Source organism: Sorex fumeus, unplaced genomic scaffold (assembly GCF_029834395.1).
Source record: "Sorex fumeus unplaced genomic scaffold, SorFum_2.1 ptg000058l, whole genome shotgun sequence".
Classification (NCBI taxonomy): domain Eukaryota; kingdom Metazoa; phylum Chordata; class Mammalia; order Eulipotyphla; family Soricidae; genus Sorex; species Sorex fumeus.
Genome location: NW_026606115.1, coordinates 5,655,023 through 5,682,352, shown reverse-complemented (window position 1 = coordinate 5,682,352; position 27,330 = coordinate 5,655,023).

Below are 27,330 nucleotides of genomic sequence, written 5' to 3'. Positions count from 1 at the left end.
TAGCTTCTGGTTCTCGGTTGCAATAGATTGTCAAAGCCGTCTTCAATAGGTCTCCTAGGTTAACTTCTGGATCGAGGGCCAATCTTTGAAACTTTCCCTGTATATCTGGGATAATCTTTGTTATAAATGTAAGGATTAATTCACCTTGGAAATGTGAGGGTGAAACGGATGCCATGACAGGCTGCAGCTAACATTAAGTCTCAACTAGACCTCAGTTTCTGTTTCTCTGAAGCAGGACTTGCAGTTTCTAGTAAACTCCCAGTTGAGTAATTTGCCTAGAAAAGGAACTGGTGGGGGTCACACCCACCACCTGGCCCCCTGGCGCTGTGTAATCCCATCAGCGGCCAAGACTCAGAGACTATAAAATCCAGATCCCGGACGAGAACAGTGCAGTCTTCTGCCCCCGCGCTTGGGTGTTCCTTCCTGGGACCCCTTGGAGGGGAGCGGGTTGACACTTTCTCCCCGCCCCGACCAGGGCTCCGGCAGCCGAAGGCCTCCAGGACCAGCCACCACCATGCTGAGACCACTCTCCGCACACATGAAGGTACTGGCAGAGGGACAAAGCCACGCGGGTTCCGGGGCCGAGACCTCCAAGCCTACTCGAATTGGAGTCGAGCATCTTCCACCCAGATCCTCCAAATTCCAGTAGGCGGGGGTCACACCCACCACCTGGCCCCCTGGTGCCGTGTAATCCCATCAGCAGCCAAGACTCAGAGACTATAAAATCCAGATCCCGGAACCGCGCGGCCGCATTCACGGCCGCGCGACATCTTATCAGAACTTTTTTTTATGACATCTTATTGTCTCATTCCTACTTTTGACAAACTTGCAGGCTATCGAATGTAGCCTGCCCACAGGGCAGAGTCTGGCAAACTCCCCGTGGCATACCAAATATGCCAAATACCAGTAACAATGATGGGTCTCATTCTCCTAAATAGCCTTGAATATAATCTCAGGCCTAGGATGAAAGAGACGTTACTGGGGCCTGCTCGAGGCAATCGACGAATAACAGGATGATGAAATGAAATGAAAAATGAAAGGAACTGGTTGCTCCTCAGGTGTCACTTTGCCTTCCTTAGAAACTGTTACTATTACCGGAAACTATTGTCTAATTGCTTACCAGTGTTGTAATAGGGCCAATGCTATAAATAACCCAGTATATGAATTGCTCTTAACTGTGAAACCTATATAAACTGCTTGTGATTTGGAGTTGGGGTTCTTGTCAAGACTCCACTACATTGAATGAGACTTGAATCTTAGCTCAAGCTAGCAATAAAGTACTTTTGCTCTTGCATTAATGTGTGTGGACTAGGTCTCTCCACAACTGGGGATCTGACACTTGGGCACAATACAAGGTATCAGAATTCAATGTGGTATATTTTTGAATTGCTTCCCTAAGCCATTCTAAAAAGACTGTGGGTGTTTCAGCTGGTTCTTTCTCAATACTGATTAGGTTAGCATGATTAAGAGGTTTCTCTCTGCTTCTCATTAGCCCTTCAACTCAGCTAGTCAGAAAGTGTCTCAACGGTCAGGCGTTAACCTGGGTGGCTGTAATCCCATCTTGGTCTACTCAAGGAATTGCCACAGCTCCTAACAATGCAATACATTTGGCCAATATAACTGATCTCCAAAGGTTTCCGCATGTTCTAGAATACTTTTCATTTATTATTAAGGTTTGGTTTTTAAATGAGCATTGTAAGGGTCAAAGAGAGAGTATGGGAGTTAAGGCACTAGTTTTTCACATGGCTGGCCCAGATTTGATCCCTGGCACCCTATATGGCCCCCTGAACACTGCCAGGTGTGAGCCCTGAGTACAGAGTCGGGAATAAGCCCTTAGTACAAGCAGCTATGACACAAATACCAAAAAATAAAAAATTAAAACAAAATTATATCTTTACATGCCAAAACAAGTGGTAGGTACTGAATTTTGCAATGCACTTATCAGGATCATCTAAAAACATCCCCAGATCTGATCTTATTCAGTCTATAACAATCAAGGGGAAAGGAATACGGATTCAAGCAATGCCTTCTGCTCCTTAGGGTTCCTCTGGAAGAGCACAAAGAGGCCTTGGCCCTAAATTTTTTCAGTTGTCTTTAGGTTATTGTAGGTATGGATAGGGTTTAGGTAAAAGTGGGACCATGGGAACCCCAGAAAGAGGAAAAGTTTCAAAATTTCTGTGATTCTCATCTTAGCACCTTTTCAAGTAAAGCAGGGTCCACTTTACAACTGCATCATAGCTAAGTTTTTTTAAAATAGCATAAAACAACTGTACATAGTATATTTTACACCCTTGTCCACATTTCTGAAAAAATGATTTAGCTTCCAGATAGTAGTATGATTTAGGTTTCCTTGCATTGTCCATAGCTTTAGAGTTACCAAATGATACTGTGGCTAGACCCTGGAGCAGAAATGGATGAGTCCTTTCTTAATCAGAAACTGTGAGTTAGACTCTTCCCAGTTTTTCATCAATATTACAGAGGTGTGTCATCTGGAAGTATTTGGAAGTTCCCCAACCATTGGGTGGTTCCACATCTGAAATATACAAGCAGAAGAAACATTTTAGGGATAGGAGCACCAAAACACACTGAGGTTTATATCAACAATATGAGAATGAAAGCCCAATAATAAATCATTCCTGAGTTCCTAGAGTTAGCAAGCCAACCTCTAGGGATGAAAATCCATAGTCCTATAGGGTAGAGATTTGCTGCCTCTTGTTTAGCATCCTATGGAAATGCAGTGGAAGAATACTATTACTCGGGTGAAGTTTTATTGGCATACTATAAAAACGCATTGAATAAACATGCATGTTCAGGCAGAGTGAGATGCTACCATTTCTGAATAAATTACTAAAAGCTGTTAATCTGGAATCAGTTCTCAGAAAATGATCTTGGGAACCAAAACCATATTTCAAAACATTCTTTACTGACTTATGACCTACTTGAAATAAACCAAGTTAATGAACTTCCAGTTACTTTCCCACTGCAATCCTCTTTGCCAGGATCTGTACAGCCTGCCTGTGATTTCCCACTGCCTGAGGTGGGCAAAACCAGAGCCTGCATCTCTTAGGAAATATGTATAGTGTATGGCCATGAACTTGACAAAATTAGAGTGCTTGAGGCACATCTGGAGTGCTATGCACTATGATCCAAAATCAGCTCTAATACTGACTGTATGTCTAAAAGGTATTTCCACTGGGGGAATGTCCTATCCAATTTTTTGAGGAATGTCCATATTGTTTTCTAAAAAGTAGTCATTCCCACCAACAATGAAGCAGAGTCCCTTTCTCCCCACATCTGTTCCAGCACTGGTTGCTCTTGTTCTTTTGGAAGTGTGCCAGTATTTGTGGTGTGAGATATCTCATGTCGTTTTGATTTAAATCTCCCTGAAGATTAGTGATAAAGAGCATTTTTTCATGTGGCTTTTGGCCATTTGAATCTCTTCTCTGAGAAAATTTCTGTTCATTTCTTCTCGCCATTTTTGATATTAGGGCCATGTTTTTTTCTTATAAAGTTCAACCAGTGCCTTGTATATCTTTGATATTAACCCCTTATTGTAAGGGTTTTGGGAATGTCCTTTTCCAATAACCTGTTTGAGAAAATTTTAAGTAACATTTCATCCTATCTTTGAGAACAAACCTATGACTAGAAAGAGTCCTTGACTGATCAATAAGTCCCTGCTTCTTCTGACAGGGCTTAGACTTGAACTAGCAACCACCTCAGGGAGGCACAAGGAGATACACCCTTGAAGTTGTGGCACACGTTTCGAGTGGGGCTAATAGAAAGTTCCTGTTTGTGAGTCTGAAAACTGCATGTTCCCTCACTCTTAGAAAGCATTTCTTTGTGAGGTTCAAAACTACCCTTGGTCGTGAAGCTGCCACAAACCCATGGCCCAAAGCAGTTTTTTCCTAGAAATTTTTCTTTTCCCTTATGGAGAGCAGAACCAAAAGCTCTCTGTTGGTGAGCCTAAAGCCATTGCCTGGCTTTGAGGTAAGAATATACACACCTATTGATGCTTTCTCAGTGAGGGCCAAGAAATCAACACATACACACAACCTATGTGTAAAACTCTTTTCTGGAACTGGGGTCTCAATTAGGAGCTGTTCTACTAGAAATCTGAAATAATCTTGTATCCAGGCCCTTGCAGACCTTTTCCAAAGTGGACCTTGAAGTTGATTTCCCAGCATTTAAAAATTACTCCCGGGGAAAGGTTAAAATCTGCTTGCCAGGACTATGGAAACATTTCATAAACACCTTAACCCTTAATGTCATCTCTCGCATCAGAGCAGAATCAAAAATCAGTAACTTTTCCTCAAATACAGACCCTATATTTCTTCCTTGTGTTAGGGACAAAAAGAAAACACTTCCATATTTTCTGAAAAGACATAACCTACATTAAACAATCTTCCTCTGAGGACAGATACCTGCTGGGGGCCCGCAAAACCACTCTCCGGCCCGCGGGGGTGGCCCTAGGATTCGACCGACCGAATGAACACAAGACACAAGAGACAGAATGCAGCCCAGAAACAGAGAGAAAAAAGGACAGGACTTTATTGGGGGCAATCAGGGTATATATCCATTAGTGAGGCAGCTACACAAAAGGTCGTGCCCATATATGGTTAGGAAGGTTTGTTTTCACCTATCATGCATTACAAGGTTTACGTGTATCTGGTACCAGACACGAGGTGATTACACAAAGGGCCATGTCCATATGATTTACAAAATTTATATGCATCACATACCAGACATGAGATAGTTACTTCTTGTTATTACTGACAGCCATGACAGATGTTCTCTCAGGATAACCATACATCAAGATAACCATACAGAGCACTGGCTTTGCCTGTTGCGGGGTCACATAGGTCAAGATGACCATACATAGCACAGGCTGTGCCTGCCGCGGGGTTGTAGGTTAAGATGACCATACCTAGTACAGGCACTTAGGCCTTGGTCAGTTAAAGGGCCAGCTTCCCATATCTCCCCGTTCCTTTATTATAAAAGACGCCAGCTAGGGGGAGCATTGACTGGGCCCCTCCAAAAGATCCAGAATACCTCTGTTTTGTGGAGGGGAGGAGAGTAGACAAAGCCCGTTTTCCCCTGATCACCCTACTAGTGGAGGGGTGCCGCGGAAAAGGGCCAGCGTTAGGCAGAGGAAACCTCCATGCAGGCCCAGTGTACTCCACAGGGAGTCGGAATCACCCATGAGGCCTCCCTTGCAGTGCTTTGCCAGGCACCTAGCGGCTGAACAAAATGGAATAGGGTAAAGTCCGACTCTTTCATACCCAAATTGTCAGATCAGAGAGGGAAAGGGGAGCTGGCCATGAACAACTCAAGGTTGGGTCCAACTAAATATGACCTGCGATCCGTCCTCTGTAGCAGCAGATTTTGCAGCCGCACAGTCCAGGGAAGCATCTTCCATTGCCAGGCGGTGGTAATGTACTTGTATGGGGTTGGCAGATAGAGAAGGTATCTACTGTCTAACAAAAGCAGTAATTTGGTTAAAAATGCAGAGGCCCACAGTAGCAATCAATAAGAGGGCAGTTAGGGGACCCAAGAGTGGCAACAAGTAAGGAAGTAGAGTGTGCAGGGCCCACCCAGAGCTAGAAGACTCGGGTTCCCGACGTCTCCACTCTAAACCTACCCTTAGTTCTTGCATGGAGTTTTTACTCACTCCACTGTGGTTAACATAAAAGCAACACTCCTCCCCCAAGGCAGCACACAATCCCCCCTCTTCCATAAAGAGCAAGTCCAGTCCTCTGTGGTTTTGAAGAGCAACCTTCGAAACAGAGTTCAGCAAATCCTCCAGGTGAGAGATGGATTGTTCAAGGCGCTCTAAGTCAGTATCCACGGCGACATGAAGTGTAGCTAAACCGGAGTCCTGTGAGGTCAGGGTGGTGATACCCGAACTGACGACTACAAGGCCAAGGGTGAACAGGGCAGCGATGGTGAGGGCAGTGACAGGCTCCTGGTGGAGTCGGTCGGGTGTGGCAACATCACGCTGGGACCAGTAATCATAAAGGGTGGAAGTTGGGTGGTACAAATTATGAGGACCACCAGAACAGTCATACAGAACTGTGAAGAGGAGTCGAAAACAGAGGCAGCGAGATGATGAGTCAGGCCTGTCACTGAGCAGAGCCACCAGGCATTCTCGGTCGGGGTCAAAGGAGGGGTCCGGGTCAAAGGAGCTGACCACTAGGGCCCAGAGGGCGTCTGCAGAGCCAGATTGGAGAGGAGGTAGAAATGGTGCTGACCTTATCTTAATCTCACTTAACAAAAACTGTACTCTGCAATGCTTCCATAGGTATTCAAATAGCCTTTAAAAATGCTCAATTAAAGCTCTTACAAGGTGTATTCACTGGGCAAAAGATCACTTTACATTAGACATTAACCAGAAGATATCTTAAAATTCTGATTTCCAGGAAAATACAAATACAAAAGATTAAAGCACTCAGATTATTATGAAACATTAAGTATTTCACACTTGATTACAAAGCTTTCTGAAGAGCAGGGCCAGGTTGATACCTGGTGACAAGGCTTTGCAAGAAATAAAGTTATCAAAATAATAGCATGTACTTTCAAGCACTGGACAGGTTGATTAACAATGTAGTTAGTAAAATTTCCCACATTTTCCATGAAATTCTCCATTCTCAGAGACCATTACAGAAGGCTGACATCTGAGATTATCCCACTTTATAACTCTTAGTAGTTCTAGAAATTTTAGTTACCAAGAGTCTCAGAGATCAGATAGAGCACTGGTAGGACAAATTTTGCAACCAATTTTATAACTCTAGAAATTCATGCTTAAACTAAACCATTACTTTTTTGAACTTGTTTTCATGTGTCATAGTTATTTTAACTCCTTCTAGATCAAATATTCTAATCCAATGCAGATACAAACATGTACATTAATATAACAACATAAGACCTATGATCAATTTTTATAAAACATGATAAAACTTCTTTGGCTTAATTTCAAGAGTTCTTGTACGTTATTTATTTAAAATCATGAGCTTTCTATACCAGATATTTTTAACAATTCCACAAGAATACAAACATGCTTTCAGACACAGAAAAAGCCCTATGGATTTTTTACCAAACTTTGATATTAGCATAAGAAAATATTTGAATTCCTGTGTGAACACAAAAAGGATGGCAGCAATCTATCTTTCCCACCACCCACATTAGGTAGTTTCCCCCACTCCAGGGAGGTGGATGGCGATGGGCAGGAAAAGGAAGGAAACCTTATGGCCAGGCTGCTTGAACTAGTTGCAGTTTATTCCAATCCTCTCTTCATTCACTCTCCTATCTCTTCTGCCTCTCCCAGTCCATTCTTACAGTCTCATTATATCCCATAAAAGAAACTCAGGTTCTCTCAAGCATGTTTTCCCCTGTCCTCTCAGACCTCCTAGTAGAGAGCCCTGAAATCTCCTCATATAGATCATGGTACCTCTAAAGGGGCAATACAGTGCTGTTATCAAAAGGAGAAAGAACATTGAGGCAGCAAAACATACATTGCTTCTTTAAATCTGCAGGCCAGTAATTTTGGCCTCACCTTTTACAAGCCACAAGCACTTGGATTAGCACATCAAAGACCAATCTACATCCCAAAGATCAGGCCTGGCTAGCACCTGAGATCTGCACTGTGAGATAAGAGAAGCTGCCTCTGGCAGTATACTGAAATTATTTACTTAAGGCCTTTTGAAAGGGAAAATTGTTTAGCCTCATCCAAACTAGTCAGGACATTCTAGGACAGATTCTCACTTAGCAGATCTACTCACAATGTACAATACAAGTTCAGTGTCCTGGAAGGATCTGATCTTACAAATTAACAGATTCTGACTAGGGGGAAAGCTGATTAACTGGTTGAGGAGGAGAGCATAGAGAAGTGGTTACAGAAAAACAAAGGAATGGAAGTGACTCAGGAGCACTGTGATGGGTGTAGCCTGATAAACCTTAGCTCCTTGTGTCAAGGGAGAATGGACAAATCCAATTGTTATCCTATAAATTGCCACTGTTTAGGAAAATAAGGAAACTTAATGGCTTCTGTACCTATGTAGTTTGTAAAAGCGGCCTAGTTTTTCATTAAAGTTAGCTGAGGCTTGTAAGATAAGGTCTTGCTATCTCTGAACTCTTATTTCACTTTAGTTTCAGGCTCTAGTTCCATAGCTCTTCTAGATAGTACAAGATTCTTAAGTTCAAAAGGATTTCAACTGTTAATCACATAATCATTAATGTTATTCTACCAAGAAATTTAGATTGAGAATTCTGCTTTCTCTATAGGCTCAACCTTCTGATAAGGATTAACCCTTGTCTAACAGGTTCCAAAACCAACTGCATTTCTTAAATCACTGGGTTGCATATCACTAACTTCTCTAAAATTTCTACTTTTGATTTCAGCCTGGTTCCAACACTTGAGTGTTCCACATAGACAGATATACAGACAGACAGACAAGACAGACAGACAGACAATGAACTGACTAAAACACCAAACATACATGTGCACACATCTGCAATTGATTGATCAATCTGACCCTTCAAAAATGACAGGGAGAAACTGATGGTCTGAGAAAGGAAGGGACAGTCCCCAGGGCGGAGAAACACTGCTCCCCATTTCCCAGCCTGACCAGCCAGTAAACAGAACTAGGAGAAAGATATTAAGACAATACACACACTAGGGACACACACAGATCACACTCCTACACTCGCTCGGACCCGTCCTCCACTTACACGGGTGCGCACCACACTCACCAATCACACAGAGATTTCTGAATTTGCCCAAAGGGCGATTTTCACCTTCAGGTTTCAGTTCTTCCAAGTCTTCTCCTGGCGCCAGGTTTTGCAGATCAAGTTACCAATTAGCAGTGCATAACTCTGGAAATCTGCAGCCAAAGAGAGGTCAATTTTCTCTTGCAAATACATTTTAGGGTTGTAAGGGAAAGGTCAGGAAGAAAAGGGGGCCATTTGGGCTCTTGATATCGGGCAGCCTCCTGCTGGAGGTCTGCCTCATCTCTGGGGATAGGACAGAAGGGGAGTCATGGTGGGGAGCAGAGGGTGGACCTGTGGGATTGTCCTTAAGAACTGGGTATAAGCGAGGAATATTAGTCTCAGAAACCGGCATGGGGATAGTAACCGAGGGGCACTGGGATATGGGCTTCTTCACGGGAGAGGAGGGCCGAGAGGCTTTTCTCTCGTAAGAAGGTCTCTGAATTTTTCACAGCATCCTCTACATCCGATTCAAAATGCCCTACAATCCACAAGGCTCCGGGGACCTCTCCTGGGCCGAGGGTCAGATAGAAATCATTCAGGCACTCCCAAGTTGTTGTTGATTTTTTTTTCCAATCTCATTTAACATGACAAAGCTACTCTGTAGTGCTAGTAACTGGAACCGGGAGAGAGTCCCTAAGACCCACAACAAAGAGTTCCCTTTCGCTAAGCGAATTTCCCAAGGTCCTAAGAAAGGAGGGCGGAGGGGGGAAAGAGAAAGGCGGCGTTTTCAAATGTGGGGACATGGATGTGCTTAACTGACGAGTACCTAACGTTGCACAGTTTTTTTTCTTCTGCGGGGGACACGATTTTATTCTGGGAATCGGGGCTGTGACCCCCTCATCCTGTCACGGGAGTCTTCTAGCGGCGAGCACCCTAGCGGCCTTTAAGTGCTCGACCCGTGTCCGCAGGGAGGAAACGCCTGAAAAGGGAGACGGGGGTAAGGAGCAGAGAAAGCGACTGAGAGAGTGAGAGGGAGAGAGATTCCACTAACCAGGCCACCCGAAACAAGATTGGGCTGATAGAGGGGGAGGGGATAGAGGGAGGCCGAGAGCCGGGGACTGTAAAGCAGAAGGGCCGTAGCCCTTTAAGACGTTCTCTAAGTTTCATTGCCAGTAGGAAAAGGCCTGGGTGGGGATTTAAGACAGTCACGGCCCCTACGTTTCTTATATACACATTTTCAAGAAGAAGAAAGAAATTGACAAGGTCCTTTTACTTTACCTAGATTCCTCGGTGCTTAAGGGAGGTCTTTAAACCATGAACAAACAATTCCTTCTTGCTTAGTTCAGAGATACAGTTACATGTGAATAGAAAATGAGAAATATAGGAAGGATAGAAGGAGTAAGACAGGTGAAAGAAATAGAAGGCAGACAGGACATAAAGAGAGACGAGACAGGAGATGGGTCACTCGAAGGCTGTCCCCTGCATGAATACCTGGGAGAAACAGACGCAAGACACGGGGGAGGCCCGACAAAGGGGCCCACTCAGGTGCTTGTGTGGCCAGTGGGAAACTTAGCCGTAGTGGATCAGCCAAAGTTGACTTATGGCCGACATCTAAGTCAGCACCACCATAGACCATATGTTTCCCGTGGAACCACAGACAGCCCAACCGGGTTCCGTAGCCTTTTCGGGGACCTTAAGGGTACCCAGCCGTGGAACCACAGACTCGAATCAGAGGCGAGGACGCCTCTGACCGCTCATTCACTCGCACACACATTCCACAAAGGACACAACAAAGGGGCACAGGAGGGGCCTTATCCAACCCAGTGACTGTCTCATATACCTCATATGAGACTGAACACACAATTGTAACACAAACAGGAGGACTAGAAGGCAGAAAAGAGAAAACATGAATAGAGACAAGACAGGAGATGGGTCACTGGAAGGCTGAAGCCCCGTGTGAATACCTTGGTAAAACAGATGAGAGACACAGGGGAGGCCCGACAAAGGGGCCCACTCAGGTACTTGCCTGGCCAGTGGGAAACTTAGCCGTAGTGATTCAGCCAAAGGTGACTTACGGCCGAAGTCTAAGTCAGCACCACCATAGACCATATGTTTACTGTGGAACCGCAGGCAGCCCAACCGGGTTCCGTAGCCTTTTTGGGGACCTTAAGGGTGCCTAGCCGGGGAACCACAAACTCGAATCAGAGGCGAGGACGCCCCTGACCGCTCATTCACTCACACACACATTCCACAAAGGACATGACAAAGGAGTGCGGGGGAGCCTTATCCAACCCAGTGACCGTCTCATATACCTCATATGAAACTGAACACTCAATTCTCCCCTTATACCACCCTGTCAACCTCTATAACGAGGCAGGGGATAATACCCACTCGACCTCGAACAAGACGTGTATTTTTGATTAGGTGCGCACTTACCTTTCTGTGCGTCCTGGTGGCCACCGCTTCCCGAAGGGGAGTTCGGAGATCGTCTCCCAGACACTGCCCCGTGTGGGCGCCAGTTGCAGGGGGCCCGCAAAACCACTCTCCGGCCCGCGGAGGTGGCCCTAGGATTCATAGTTGCAGGGAAGGACAGACCGAATGAACACAAGACACAAGAGACAGAATGCAGCTCAGAAACAGAGAGAAAAAAGGACAGGACTTTATTGGGGGCAATCAGGGTATAGATCCATTAGTGAGGCAGCTACACAAAAGGTCATGCGCATATATGGTTAGGAAGGTTTGTTTTCACCTATCATGCATTACAAGGTTTATGTGTATCTGGTACCAGATACGAGGTGATTACACAAAGGGCCATGTCCATATGATTTACAAAATTTATATGCATCACATACCAGACATGAGATAGTTACTTCTTGTTATTACTGACAGCCATGACAGATGTTCTCTCAGGATAACCATACATCAAGATAACCATACAGAGCACTGGCTTTGCCTGTTGCGGGGTCACATAGGTCAAGATGACCATACATAGCACAGGCTGTGCCTGCCGCGGGGTCGTAGGTTAATATGACCATACCTAGTACAGGCACTTGGGCCTGGGTCAGTTAAAGGGCCAGATTCTCACAGATATCCATATAAACAACTATTTTGAACAAGTGAAGCCCTGTTTTTTAATTTTCTTCACAACTGCAAAACCTGAAATTACTACCTTTTTTAGAAGATACTAAACTTGTTGTTTCTTTAGCAAATGGAGAGGTAAACTTGTAATACATTCTTGAAAATGTCAAGACCCAGATCAACTAACTTTTCCACTAGAACAGACCCTAATGATTGCCTCTCTTGTGCCAATTTAGAAAAAAAAAACTATCACTCCTTTTGAAAAGGTTAGAAACAAAATAGCCAATCATTTTATCAGGGTGAAAAAAATTAGCAAATATTTTTAAAAACTCATTTCCCCTTTCCCAAGTTATAGCTTGGGACAGGCCAGCTTTCCCCACATGCCCTGAGCTTAGTTATGCGAATGCTGTGTTGCACAGCTCAGAGAGTTCAGAAGCTCAAGAACAATTAATTGAAACAACACTCTTCATGACAACTTTACCAGGTACCAGATGGAACAAGCTGCCTGCAGTTTCTATCTTCGTTGTCTACGCACCAACATCTCATTATGATGAAAGAGAAATCGAGAAGTTCTACATGGAGCTAGAGAAGTTCTATAAAGAAGACCACACCTTCTACAAGATCATTGTGGGTGATTTTAATGTCAAGATAGGACCGAGAAGATCAGCTGAAGAACTTCACATCGGAACCCATGGCCTAGAATGGAACGAACAGGGTGAGAGACTGTCTGAGTTCATCATGTCGACCAAGACCATTCATGGTAACTCACAGTTCCAGAAGGCAGAATCTAAACGATGGACATGGGAGTCTCCCGATGGACGATTCCACAACGAAATAGACCACATCATATTCAATCGACGGTTTTGCCTGACTGATGTCGCTGTTGTCCCAAAATTTCGAACGGGATCGGACCACCGTCTCCTTCGTGCAAAATTCTACTTCACAGAGCGGGGAGAAAGGGCTGCAAAGTTCAAAAAGACAACTCCCAGAACGACCACCAACTGGGAACTCTTTGGTACTATTGCGGCAACATGGGAAGATGCCATTGTTGACAACATTGACGAGGAATACGATCGACTGGTTCAGCACCTCCATGAATGTGCGAGGAACGCCAAGAGAGAGATAGCCACAAAAAGTCGCCTATCTTCGAAAACTCTTGAGCTAATTCGCCAGCGTGGTTTGGCGCATGCCTCAGGCAACCGCAAGCTAACGTCCGAGCTTGCAAAGCCGTGCAGAGATGCGATCAAGGAAGACCTCAAAGAGAGAAGAGCAGAAGTACTGGTAGATGCGGCAGAAGCCGGGAAAAGTATTCGTAACGCCCGCCTGTCCTTCGCCAACTATAAGACCAAGATGACTGCCCTCCGACGTCCTGATGGATCCATCACATCCTCCAGAATGGCAATGGAGAAGATTATCCATGACTTCTACTCAAATCTCTTCGATAGCCATGTCCACTTGCCGACATACCAAATTCCACAGGATGGGTATGTCGTTCCCAACGTTCTCCCTTCCGAAATCCGACACGCCATTTCATCAGTAAAGAAGCAAACAGCACCCGGCCCAGACAAGGTCAGACCTGAACACCTGAAGAACCTGCCGTCAGTACTCATCAATACACTGGCTCGGCTCTTCACTCGCTACCTGTCTGAATGCAAGGTTCCATCTCAATGGAAAACCAGCAGGACCGTACTACTGTTCAAGAAAGGAGACATCCATGACATTGGCAACTATCGCCCGATCTGCCTATTGTCTGTCATCTACAAGTTGTTCACTCGAGTCATCCTGAATAGGATTGGCAGAACACTAGATGAAGGACAACCATGTGAGCAAGCAGGGCTCCGCAAAGGATTCAGCACCATCGACCATATCCACACGATAACCAAACTCATTGAGGTTTCTCGGGAGTTCAAGATGCCGCTCTGCTTAACGTTCATTGATTTAAAGAAGGCCTTTGATTCTGTTGAGACGGAAGCGGTCATTGAAGCCCTAGCCAATCAGGGCATTCAAGCCCAATACATCAGGATCCTCCGTGAGCTCTATTGCGGATTCACTACCAGGATCTCACCATTCTACAAAGAAGTGATCGTTGATGTCAAGAGAGGGGTGCGGCAGGGTGACACCATTTCACCAAAACTCTTCAGTGCCACCCTCGAGAACATCATGCGACGACTGGAATGGGAAGGAATGGGAGTGAAGATAGATGGTCGGCAACTACACCACCTCCGCTTTGCTGATGACATTGTTTTAATAACACCAAACATCAGCCAAGCGGCACAAATGCTGGCCGACTTTGACCGTGAGTGTGGAAAGGTAGGACTACAGCTGAATCTTACGAAGACAATGTTTATGAGAAACAGCCTTGTTCCTGACGCCCCATTCGCTCTCAATGGAACGACCATCTCCGAATGCAACAGCTATGTGTACCTAGGTCGAGAGGTCAACATGACAAATGACCTGGCACCCGAGCTGCGCAGGAGGAAGAGAGCGGCTTGGAACGCCTTCAAGAACGTCGAAGAAATAGCTAAGAGGACGAAGAACCTCCGGCTCTGGGCACATCTCTTTGATTCCACTGTTCTTCCTGCATTAACATATGCCTCAGAGACCTGGGCCCTACGCAAACAAGATGAGAACGCCATTCAGGTCTCCCAAAGAAGAATAGAAAGAGCTATGCTTGGAATATCACGTTTCACTCAAATGAGAGAACGAATCCGGAGTTCTGACATCCGTCGACGATCAAGGATCAGGGACGCTGTCTCATTTGCCAAGGTGTCGAAAATCAGATGGGCTGGTCACGTAATGAGATTTAAAGACGACCGCTGGACTAGAGCTGTTACTGATTGGATTCCACGGGATGTCAAAAGACTGCATGGCCGCCCACCTACCAGATGGTCAGACTTCTTTGTCAAGGTCATGAACGATCGGTTTGAGGCCCTCCATGTTCCCGGAGCGAAGAGATGCCATTGGGCTACACTAGCACGCGACAGGGACAAATGGAGACGTTACTGGCGCCCGCTCGAGCAAATCGACGACTAACGGGAAGTTAAGTGATTAAGTGATTAAGATGGAACAAGCTAACTCTGTCCACTTTCCTTGACCCAGTTCCCAAGATTCTGCTCTGAACAACTATAACAGTTTTTAAAAGTTCAACTGTGGCTTCTGTGTGAGAAATGTTGTTTTAAATCCTTAAACCATGCAGCCAGTTGCACAGCGGTAGCAACTTATACTTCAAGCACCTCACATTTAACATCGTGTTGGAAATGCTCATATTTTAGCCTGTTGCAAAACAAAAAAATAACAAAACAAAAACAATAAAGAAGAAAGCAACACTAAAAGACATTATCTAAGCATGCCAGCCATGGAACCAACTTGATCACTTGATCACTTAACTTCCCGTTAATTGTCAATTTGCTCGAGCGGGCGCCAGTAACGACTCCATTTGTCCCTGTCCTGTGCTAGTGTAGCCCAATGGCGTCTGTTCGCTCTGGGAACATGAAGAGCCTCAAACCGATCATTCATGATCTTGATGAAGAAGTCTGACCATCTGATAGGTGGGCGGCCACGCGGTGTTTTGGCATCCCGTGGAATCCAGTTGGTAACAGCTCTAGTCCAGCGGTCGTCTTTAAATCTCATTACATGACCAGCCCACCTGATTTTTGACACCTTGGCAAACAAGACAGCGTCCCTGATTCTTGATCGTCGACGGATGTTGGAACTCCGGATTCTTTCTCTCATTTGAGTGAAACGTGATATTCCAAGCACAGCTTTTCAATTCCTCTTTGGGAGACCCGAATAGTGATCTCATCCTGTTTGTGTAGGGCCCAGGTCTCTGAGGCGTATGTTAATGCAGGAACAATAGTGGAATCAAAGAGATGTTTAAAAAGAGAACTCCCAGAATGACCACCAACTGGGAACTCTTTGGCACTATTGCGGCAACATGGGAAGATGCCATTGTTGACAACATTGATGAGGAATACGATCGACTGGTTCAGCACCTCGATGATTCTGCGAGAAACGCCAAAAGAGAGATAGCCACGAAAAAGCGCCTGTCTTCAAAAACTCTTGAGCTTATTCGCCAACGTGGTTTGGCGCATGCCTCAGGCAACCACCGCACATGAACGTCCGAGCTCGCAAAGCAGTGCAGAGATGTGATCAAGGAAGACCTTAAAGAGAGAAGACCAGAAGTGCTGGTAGATGCGGCAGAAGCTGGGAAAAGTATTTGTAATGCCTGCCTGTCCTTCGCCAACTACAAGACCAAGATGACTGCCCTCCGACGTCCTGATGGATCTGTCACATCCTCCAAAACGACAATGGAGAAGATTATCCATGACTTCTACTCAAATCTCTTCGATAGTCATGTCCACTTGCCGACATTCCAAATTCCACAGGATGGATATGTCATTCCCAATGTTCTCCCTTCCGAAATCCGACACGCTGTTTCATCAGTAAAGAAACGAACAGCACCCGGCCCAGACAAGGTCAGATCTGAACACCTGAAGAACCTGCTGTCAGTATTCATCAGTACACTGGCTCAGCTCTTCACATGCTACCTGTCTGAATGCAAGGTTCCGTCCCAATGGAAAAGCAGCAGGACCGTACTACTGTTCAAGAAGGGAGACATCCATGACATTGGCAACTATCGCCCGATCTGCCTATTGTCTGTCATCTACAAGTTGTTCACTAGAGTCATCCTAAATAGGATTGGCAGAATAATAGATGAAGGACAACCATGCGAGCAAGCCGGGTTCTGCAAAGGATTCAGCACCATCGACCATATCCACACGATAACCAAGCTTATTGAGGTTTCTAGGGAGTTCAAGATGCTGCTCTGTCTAACATTCATTGATTTAAAGAAGGCCTTTGATTCTGTTGAGACGGAAGCGGTCATTGAAGCCCTAGCCAATCAGGGTATTCAAGCCCAATACATCAAGATCCTCCGTGAGCTGTATTGCGGATTCACTACCAGGATCTCACCATTCTACAAAGAAGTAATCATCGATGTCAAGAGAGGGGTTAGGCAGGGTGATACCATTTCGCCGAAACTCTTCAATGCCACCCTCGAGAACATCATGCGACGACTGGAATGGGAGGGAATGGGAGTGAAGATAGATGGTCGGCAACTACACCACCTCCGCTTTGCTCATGACATTGTTTTAATAACACAAAACATCAGTCAAGCGGCACAAATGCTGGCCGACTTTGACTGTGAGTGTGGAAAGGTAGGACTACAGCTGAATCTTACGAAGACAATGTTTATGAGAAACTGCCTCGTTCCTGATACCCCATTCGCTCTCAACGGAATGACCATCTCCGAATGCAACAGCTATGTGTACCTAGGTCGAGAAGTCAACATGACAAATGACCTGGCACCCAAGCTGAGCAGGAGGAAGAGAGCGGCTTGGAACGCCTTCAAGAAGAAATAGCTAAGAGGACAAAGAACCTCCAGCTCTGGGCACATCTCTTTGATTCCACTGTTCTTCCTGTGTTAACATATGCCTCAGAGACCTGGGCCCTACACAAACAGGATGAGATCACTATTCGGGTCTCCCAAAGAAGAATTGAAAGAGCTATGCTTGGAATATCACGTTTCACTCAAATGAGAGAAAGAATCCGGAGTTCCAACATCCGTCAACGATCAAGAATCAGGGATGCTGTCTCGTTTGCCTAGGTGTCAAAAATCAGATGGGCTGGTCACGTAATGAGATTTAAAGACGACCACTGGTCTAGAGCTGTTACCGACTGGATTCCACGGGATGTCAAAAGACCGCGTGGCTGCCCACCTACCAGATGGTCAGACTTCTTCATCAAGATCATGAATAATCGGTTTGAGGCTCTTCATGTTCCTAGAGCGAACAGACGACATTGGGCTACACTAGAACGGGACAGGGACAAATGGAGACACTACTGGCGCCAGCTCGACCAAATCGACGATTAACGGGAAGTTAAGTGATTAAGTGATTAAGTAAATTCTGGAAGTGGAGGAAATATGGAGAGGTGGAGAAATAGTAGTTAAAATATAATTGGTGAAATTTCCTCAATGTGGAAGACCAGATGGAAATAACAGATCCGAGAAGCCCAAAGAGTATGAAACAGAGTAAATCCAAACAAAGTTACAACCAGATCTTCTATAATTAAAGTATCAAGAACAGTATACATAGATAGACTCCTTAAAGCCACAAGACATATGCAAAACCTTACACACACGGAGAAAATTGTAAGATTCACTGCAGATTTCCCCAATGAAATCCTGCAAGCAAAAATGGAACAACATATAAAGTGTATTGAAAGAAAAGAATTTATTCTGAGAAAGAGCAATAGTATAGTAGGTCGGGCATTTGCTCTGCACATATCTGACCCAGGTTCAATTCCTGGCATCTAGCATCCAATATGGTTCTCCCCAAGCGTCACCAGGGGAAGGAATAAAGGAACTGAGGGAGGGAAGGAGGAAGGGAGGAGCAGGGACGGTGAAATAGAGAGAGGGCCAAAACACATTCTCAAACAGCAGTTGAAGACTTATTTGGATTCTAATCCATTCATGGAGAGGACATTTAGTGGCCACATATAAAAAAGGAGATATGTAGAAAGCAACCAAAGTCCACATACAGATATACAACAAATTCCTTCATACCAAAAATTTCTGTAAATATCAATGGACTTAAATCTCTCATAAAGCAAAACAGTGTAGCAAGTTGGATAGGGACACAAAATCCAACTTATGTAGCATACAGGAGAACAGATTTAAACAGCATGATAAGCGCAGATTAAGAGTGAATTTTTGGAAGACAATTGTACAGACTAATGGCAAAATAGAAAAAGGCAAGAAGAATCATACTTGTTTCAGACTATATAACATTCAAACTAAGAAGATACTAAGACAGGGAAAGACACTTAAAACTGGTTAAGGGATCAATAGATTACAAGGATTAGCTCTCATTAACATATATAAACCAAAAGAACTTTCAACAAAGTCTACAAAGCAACTAATAGATCTAAAGAGATACATCCATGGCAGCACAATTGTAGTGTGAGATTCATTCACTGGTACTTTGACCACTCTAATTATTGGACAGATCAAAAAGGCAAAGCATCATTAAAACCCCAATAGCCCTAAATAAGGAACTGGAAGAACTGAGTTTAATAGACATATTCAGAACACCCCTTCCCTCAGAATGAATATTCATTCTTCTCTGTGGTCATTGGTACATCTCTAGGATATATCACATGCTGATACACAACTTGAGAATCCACAAAAATCACAGAAACAAAAAGCATTACAAGAGATTTCTCATACCACAAAGCCACAAAAAGAAAAAAAATCATAAAAAGAAAGTGGGAAAATATTAAATATTTGTAATATTTAATATTTAACTAAACAACAAACTGTTAAGGAATAATTTTTCTTTTATTTTTTTAAAATTGAATAACCATAAGATGTAGTTACATAGCTTTAATTATTTAGTTTCCGTTATACAATGATTGAACACACATCCCTTCACCAGTGTACATTTTCCACCACCAATGGCCACAGTATCCCTACCACCAACCCTGCCCGACCTCACCCCCTGCCTCTATGGCAGATAATGTCCTTCTTACTCTCTACTTTTTATGGAAGATAATGTCCTTCTTACTCTCTACTTTTGGGCATTACAGTTTGCAATACAGATACCGAGAGGCCATCATGTTTGGTCCTTTATCTACTTTCAGCACACCTTTCCCATCCCAAGCGATAGCCCCCTCATTGACTTAATGATCACTTCTCTATCACAGCCACCACTCCCCCAGCTCAAGAAGCAGGCTTCCAACCGTGGAACAATATTCCTGGCCCTTGACTCTACTGCCCTTTGGTGACAGTCTCTTATTATGTTATTTTATATTCCATAAATGAGTGCAGTCATTCTATGTCTGTCCCTCTCTTTCTGACTAATTTCGCTTAGCATGATACTCTCCATGTCCATCTACTTACAAGGAAATTTCATGACTTCATCTTTCCTAAATGCTGCATCGTATTCCATTGTGTAGATGTACCAAAGTTTCTTTAACCAGTCGTCTGTACTCGGGCATGTGGGTTCTTTCCAGATTTTGGCTGTTGTGAACAGTGCTGCAATGAACATATATGCACGTGTGTCATTTCTACTCTGCTTTTCTGCACCCCTGAGGTATATTCCCTGAAGTAGTATTGAATATGACTTCATATTGAGTCATATGAAAGCTCAATTTCTACTTTTTTTAAATTAGTGAAACATCATGAGGTAGTTTCGAAAGGCTGGACCAGTCGGCATTCTCAACAACGATGTATGAGAGTCCCTTTCTCCCAGAATCCTTGCTAGCACTAGTTGTTCTTGTTCTTTTGGATGTGTACCCCAGTATCTCTGGTGTGAGATGATATCTCATTGTTGTTTTGATTTGCATCTCCGTGATGATTAGCGATGTAGAAAATTTTTTCATGTGCCTTTTGGCCATTTGTATTTCTTTACTGAGGGATCTTTTGCTCATTTCTTCTCCCCATTTTTATGGGGTAGGAGGTTTTTCTTTTCTTGTACAGTTGTACTAATGTCGTATATATCCTAGATCTTAACCCTTAATCTGATGGGTATTGAATAAATAATTTTTCCTAGTCAGTGGGCTCTCTGTATTTTGGTGATTGTTTTGAGGTGCAGAATTGTCTTAGTTTAATGTAATACCATTTGTTTATGCTTGTTTCCATTTTCTTGATCAGTGGTGTTTCATCCTTAAACATGCTTTTAGCTTCAATATCATGGAGGGTTCTGCCTACATTTTATTACACGTACCTTATGAATTCAGATTTAATATTGAGGTCTTTAATCTGCTTTGATCTGACTCTTGTGCCTGGTGTTAGACAGAAGTCTGAGTTCATTTTTCTGTAAATATCTGTGTAGCTTTTTCAGCACCAATTGTTGAAGAGGCTTTCCTTTCTCCACTTCACTGTTCTTGCTCCTTTATCAAAGATTAGGTGTTCATATATTTGAGAGTCTGTTACAGAATATTCAAATTTGTTCAATTGGTCTTCAGGTCTTTATTCCAATACCATGCTGATTTAATTACTACTGCTTTGTAGTACAGTTTAAAGTTGGGGAAGGTGATGCCACCTATCTTCTTTTTCCCAATGATTGCTTTAGCTCTTCTTGGGAGTGTGTTGTTCCATATTAATTTCAGGACTGTTTGATCCATTTCTTTGAAAAATGTCATGGATATCCTTATAGGGACCATATAATGTTTTATAATGAACATTATAATGAACCTTTGTAATGTTTTGAGAAGTATTGCCATTCTGACGATGTTAATTCTCCTAATCCATGAACGCAGGGGCCATCTCCATTTCCTAGTGTCCTCTTTTATTTCTTGAAGTCGTGTTTTTCTTTGTATAGATCCTTCACAACTTTATTTTTTATTTTTATTTTTTTTCTGGATCAAAACATTTATTACTCTCCAGGTCTACTCTGTAACTTACAGGCAGTAAAGTCCTCACTAAAGAGGACTTTATTTTTAAAATTTTTTTATTAGTGAAACACCATGAGGTACAGTTGTAGACTTACAAATTTTTGTGCTTGGGTTTCAGTTATACAATGATCCAGTACCCATCCCCCCAGCAGTGCCCATTCTCCATCATTTACATATTTTTTTAAATTTTTGTTAGTGAAACACCATGAGGTACAGTTGTAGATTTACAAATTTTTGTGCTTGGGTTTCAATTGTACGATCCTTTGCCACTTTAGTTAAGCTGATTCAGAGGTACTTGATTTTCTGTGGCATTATTGTGAACAGATTTTTTTAGTATCTTTTTTTCTCTTTTATTATTTGTATATAGGAAAGCCATGGACTTTTCGATATTTATTTTTGTAACCTGCCACTTTACTATACAAACTTATTGTTCCTAAGAGCTCTTTTGGAGAGTATATAGGATGTTCTAAGTATAGTATCATGTCATCCTCAAGTAGTGACAGCTTGATCTCTTCCTTTCCTATCTCTATGACTTTGATACCTTTTTCTTGCTTAATTGCTATGGCAAGAACTTCTACTGAATAGAAATGACTAGAGAGGGCAAACTTGTCTTTTCCCCAATCTTAGAGGGAAGACTTTTATTTTATTTTAAATGAGAATAATATTAGGTAATAATTTGATCAAAGAGAAAAATCAAAGATGAAATCAGAATATTCCTCTAAACAAATGAGAATGAAGATGCCAACTATCAGAAACAATTAAAGACAGCAAAGCAGTAATAAAAAATGTTTTCATGATTCAAGTACACACTAGCAAGAAAGAAAAGTTTCAAATTAACTAACCATTCAGCTAGAAAAATTAGAAAAATAACAAATGAATCCCAAATCAAGTAAAATGTAGAAAAGTACAAAAATTAGAGCAAAATCTATGATATAGAAAACATGAAAACAATACAAAAGGTCAACGAAATCGGGAGGGTTTTCTTGAAAGATTAAACAAAACTAACAAAGTTGCGATCACAAAGAAAAAAAGACAAAAATAAATAGGATCAGAGATGACAGGGATAAATTGTAACAGACTCTTCAGAAATAGAAAAGTAATGAGATTATTATGAGCAAATTTATAACATGAATCCTGAGAAACTAAAATAAGTGGATGAATTCTTAGAACCATACAAATTCCTAAGATTGAACCAAGCTGAAGTAGAAAAACCTAGAAATAGAAAACCTGGACCACACTAATTTAGAGTAAACAAATGAAAACACTAATTAAAAATCTTCCCTAAGAACAAAAGTTCTGGTCTAGATGGATTCACTTGTGTATTCAAAGAATCTTAGTGTCAATACCCCTCAATCTCTTCCAGAATATTAAGAAAACAAGAATTTTCCCCAGAAGCTTTCTATAAAGCTAATGTTATACTGATACCTAAAGCAGAGACAAAACTAAAAAGAAAATTACAAACAATAACTCTGATGAATATCAACACAAATATTCTTGGCAAAATCATAGTGAACAGGACACAGCAATACATCAAATACGAACAATTGGGATTCACCTTAGAGATGCAGGGATGATTCAATATAAGAAAAACAATTAATGTAACCAACAAAATGATAAAAAAATCCATATAGTCATGTCAGCAGATGCAGAAAAGGCAAATGATTAAAATTCAGATTTTATTTATAATTAAAAACCATCCAAGAAATTTGCACAGAAGGAACATACCTCAAAATAGTCAGGGCCTTCAACAATAAACCCACAGACAATATCATACTCAATGGTGAAAATCTGAAAACCATGAAGTAATAATAACAATATTCACAACTGTTAGTCCACAGCAATAAGACAAGAAGAGGATGTCAAAGGGATCCAAATTGGAAACAAAGAAGTCTAATTATCACTGCTTACAAATGCTATAAAAAGGATCCACCAGAAAATGCTTAGAAGTAATAAATATGGTAAGGTAGTAGACTGCAAACCTAATACACTGAAATATGTGGCATTCATATATTAAAATAAAGAACTAGAACATAATAAATTTAAAATACTATCACTTTCAAAAGAGTGCCTCAAAACATCAAATACCTAAGAGTCAGGTTAATAAAGGAGGTGGAAGACTTCAACAGTGAAAACTATAAAGCACTGTTAAGAGAAAAAGGACACTAGGAATTTGAAAGATGTTCTCTATTTATGGATTAGGAGACTCAACATTGTCAACATAACCATCCTACACAAAGTATTATTCTGACTCAATACAATATCCATTAAAATTCCAACATTTTTCAAAGACTTGCAGCAAACCCTACTAAAATCTACCAAATCATAAAACACCCCAACTAAACAAAGCAATCCTAAGAAATAATAATATGAGAGGCATTTATCGCACTTCCCATCTTCAGATGGTACTAAAAATATCATAATAAAAATTGGATGCTATAGACATGCCTCAGACCCCATGCCAGGGTGTTTCATTAGGGGCAATACGGAGGAGGCTGGGTGTGTTCCCCTCCCCGCCCCACTGGAGCCAGTACTGGCAGCCAAAAACCTCCAGAACTCAACCACTGCCATACTCATGGCCGCTCTCCACATGTTTGGATGAGCAGCACTCATGAGTAAATCTATTCCTGGACCACACAGCCATGCAACATCTCATACTTTACACCATTCATTATACCAAGAGTAGCATACCACATTTGATGAGGTAGAAATGTTTTGTAATCACAAGACAAAATGGGAGCATGCTCTCTCTCTGCGTGTGTTTGGTGGTTAGCCCTTTTTCCCACCCCGGATGGTGGACAGCAATGGAAGAAAGGATAAAACATGAGCCAGGCTGGTGTGGTAATCAGTTGCCATTTATTCCATTCTCCCCACGAACCTGTTTTAGCCTCATTAAGCTCCCCATTCCATTCAAGTCTCTCATTAAGCTCCCCATTCCATTCTTGTCTCTCTGCGCTCCCTCTCCTTGGTCTCAGCGCCAAACTCCAAGCATTGGGGGTAGCCACTACACCCAGGTCAGGTAGCACAATCAACATATGAAAGCCTTTCCTTTTGAGGGAGGCTCTTCTAATATAAGACAAAAATCTAAATACCACCTAGGGGTATGTTGCTCCTTTCCTTAGTCCAACAACCATTTAAACATTCGTCTTGATTCTACTTCTTAATATCAGTCATTTTGCATGGGCACAGTAAGAGGTACATTAAGCTTGTATAGTGGCTCTCCTGGGACATCTCTCTATAGATCCCAGACTACAGAGCTCAAGCCAGATTACTCTTTTCTAATCCTAGCAGGATCATAATCCCATTGTTACTCTTTGGATCATGACAGAATTTTTCCATGACCATGCTCTTAACTTATAGTTAAGTGTTATGGTGCTTGACCTGGCCTGCTTTGATGCTAGGGTAGCTCACAGCTTGCCCTGTGTCCACCCACCCAGTCCCTCGATGGGACCCTGCTTTTGGGGTTCTAGAGACTAAAGGCAACTGAGGCTTAAGTCAAGAAAATAAATGAGCAGGAGTGAATATTATTCGGATTCAGTTAATTCCCAAGTTACAAAACAATAAGATTAACTGTCTTCCTGTGCTTATACAAAAAAGGACATTACTCTGAAGTAAACTATGCAAAAGGACATAAGGAAAGAATAAAAGCAATGATTCACTCACAAATATAAAAGAAGAGATTTCTGAGGAATTTAACTTTACAAGTCACTGAGTGTAAAGTATAAGGCAACCAATCTTAGGGGGAAATATAGATATATATAAGCATACAAGCTCAACCCTTAACAACAAGTTACTATTCTCTTATAGAAGGGCTTAATGGTTCCTGGGTGAAATAAAACAATCTTCACACACTTTCCTCTATAAAAACCTATTTTGTACCATTTTAGTGGGTTATTCATAACAAGAAATACAAAATAAACTATTTTTGTTCTGCTTTGAGGACAGGGTTTGGGGTTCAGGATGGATAAAGGTAAAGGTAAAGGCCCTCCCGTTGATCATCAACGAGTGGGCCCAGTAACGTCTCCATTGGAGACTTTGTTGTTACTGTGTTTGGCATATCGAATACGTCACGGGGAGCTTACCAGGCTCTGCTGTGCGGGCGAGATACTCTCGGTAGCTTGCCGGGCTCTCCGAGAGGGGCGGAGGAATCGAACTCGAGTCAGCCATGTTGGCTGCGTGTAAGGCAAACGCCCTACCACTGTGCTACCGGAGGATCAGGATGGAAACATCTGAAATATGCGGTGGGAAGGTGTAATGGTGGTGAGATTAGTGTTTGAATATTACATGCAATCGAATATTGTAAGCACTTTATAAAAATAAAATAAAAATAAATAAAATGTATGATATTTGTAAATATTAAAAATAAAGTGGATGGCACTGGAATAAAGACAGACCTATAGACCAATGGAACAGAACGGAGGCTTCTGAGTTAAATCCCTTCATTTATTGAGAATTGATCTATGACAAAGCAGGTAAGTATATGAAGTGGAACTAAAAAAAATCTCTTTAATAAATGGTATGGGAAAACCAGATAGTTTTGTGTTAAAAAAATAGAACCGATTCTCACACAATTTACCAAAGAAAATTTTTTTTCTTTAGTTTTTGGGCCACACCCAGCAGTGTTCAGGGTTTACTCCTGATTCTGCACTCAGGGATCACACCTATTAGAACTCAGGAGACAGTATGTGGTACTGGGAACAAATTGTGGGTTGGCTATGTGCAAGGCAAGTACCCTAGCCACTGTTCTATTGACCTGGCTCTCAAAAGTAAATTACTATGTCTAATAAAGTCCTCAAAATTAGGCCAAAATCCTTAAGATTCAATGAAAAAAAAGATCTGGAGAACTCTCCAGAAAACTGATTACATTCAACAAGATGACCACAGAGGAAAAGACAAGAATTCTAAAAATAAACAAATGAGGCTACATAAAATTAAAAAGCTACTGCACAGCAAAAGAAACTCAAACAATAATAATAGTACACCCCACAGCATGGTTGTAATATATCTACACATAAACATCAGATAAAGTGCTAATTTCCCAGACCTATAAGAACTCAAAAAACAACAAAAAATCCAATGACCCCATCAAAAAACATGGGAAAGAGATGAACACTCACCCAAAGAAGATATACAGCAGACAACTAAGAATATGAAAAGTTCTCATTATCATTCATGATTAGGAAAATGTAAATAGAAACAACACTGAGATACCATCTCACACCAGTAAAAATGACATTCATCAAAAAGTCTAATAACAGCCAGTATTGGTAGGTTCCTGATGAGAATAGAACTCTCATCCCGTGTTGGTGGAATGTAGTCTAGTTCAGCCTCTATGGAAAAGCAATACATAGATATCTCAGAAAGAAAATAGAAAATTAGTTCCCTCTGCTCTCACCATGGCCAAACTCTGGACCAAAACTCTTTGGTCCAGGACCCTGGAGCCTTTCTCTCATTTATGCAATCCCTGTATCAGGGAGCCATACCATTTGATATCACTTCTAATTGTCCAAACCTAGGTGTTGTGCCTCTGGACACTTGCTCTCTAACCACTCTCTCTCATTTCATGGCTAGGCTTTAGGAGAAAAACCATGGAACCAGGACCTTGAGAGCTTCCTTCCTTCAGAAAGCAACCCCTAGATCAGGGAGTCAAACCATCTGATATCATCTTCAATTTTCCAAATTCACGTAGTAATGCATCCATGTAAGTTTACTACTGAACAAACTCACCATACTGAAGCTAACAGAATGCAACAATCATACTTCACTGACCTGATAAGTCATCTATTCAAGTCAACTAGATGAAGTGATTAGCACAAGAATCATCTCATAATACTCTAACAGCACTACATGGTAAAGTAAAAATCTAAACAACAGAGATATTACCAGTAACCCTCTGGTATAAAAAAGTGAACAGATCATTTAAGTAACTGAGAATCGAAACCTCCAACATTAACCCACATCACTTATCACTTAATCACTTAATCCTCGTTATTCATCGATTTATTCGAGCGGGTGCCAGTAATGTCTGCATTCATCCCGGTTGCATGCTAGCGTAGCCCAATGGTATCTGTTCGTTCTAGGAACATGCAGAGCCTC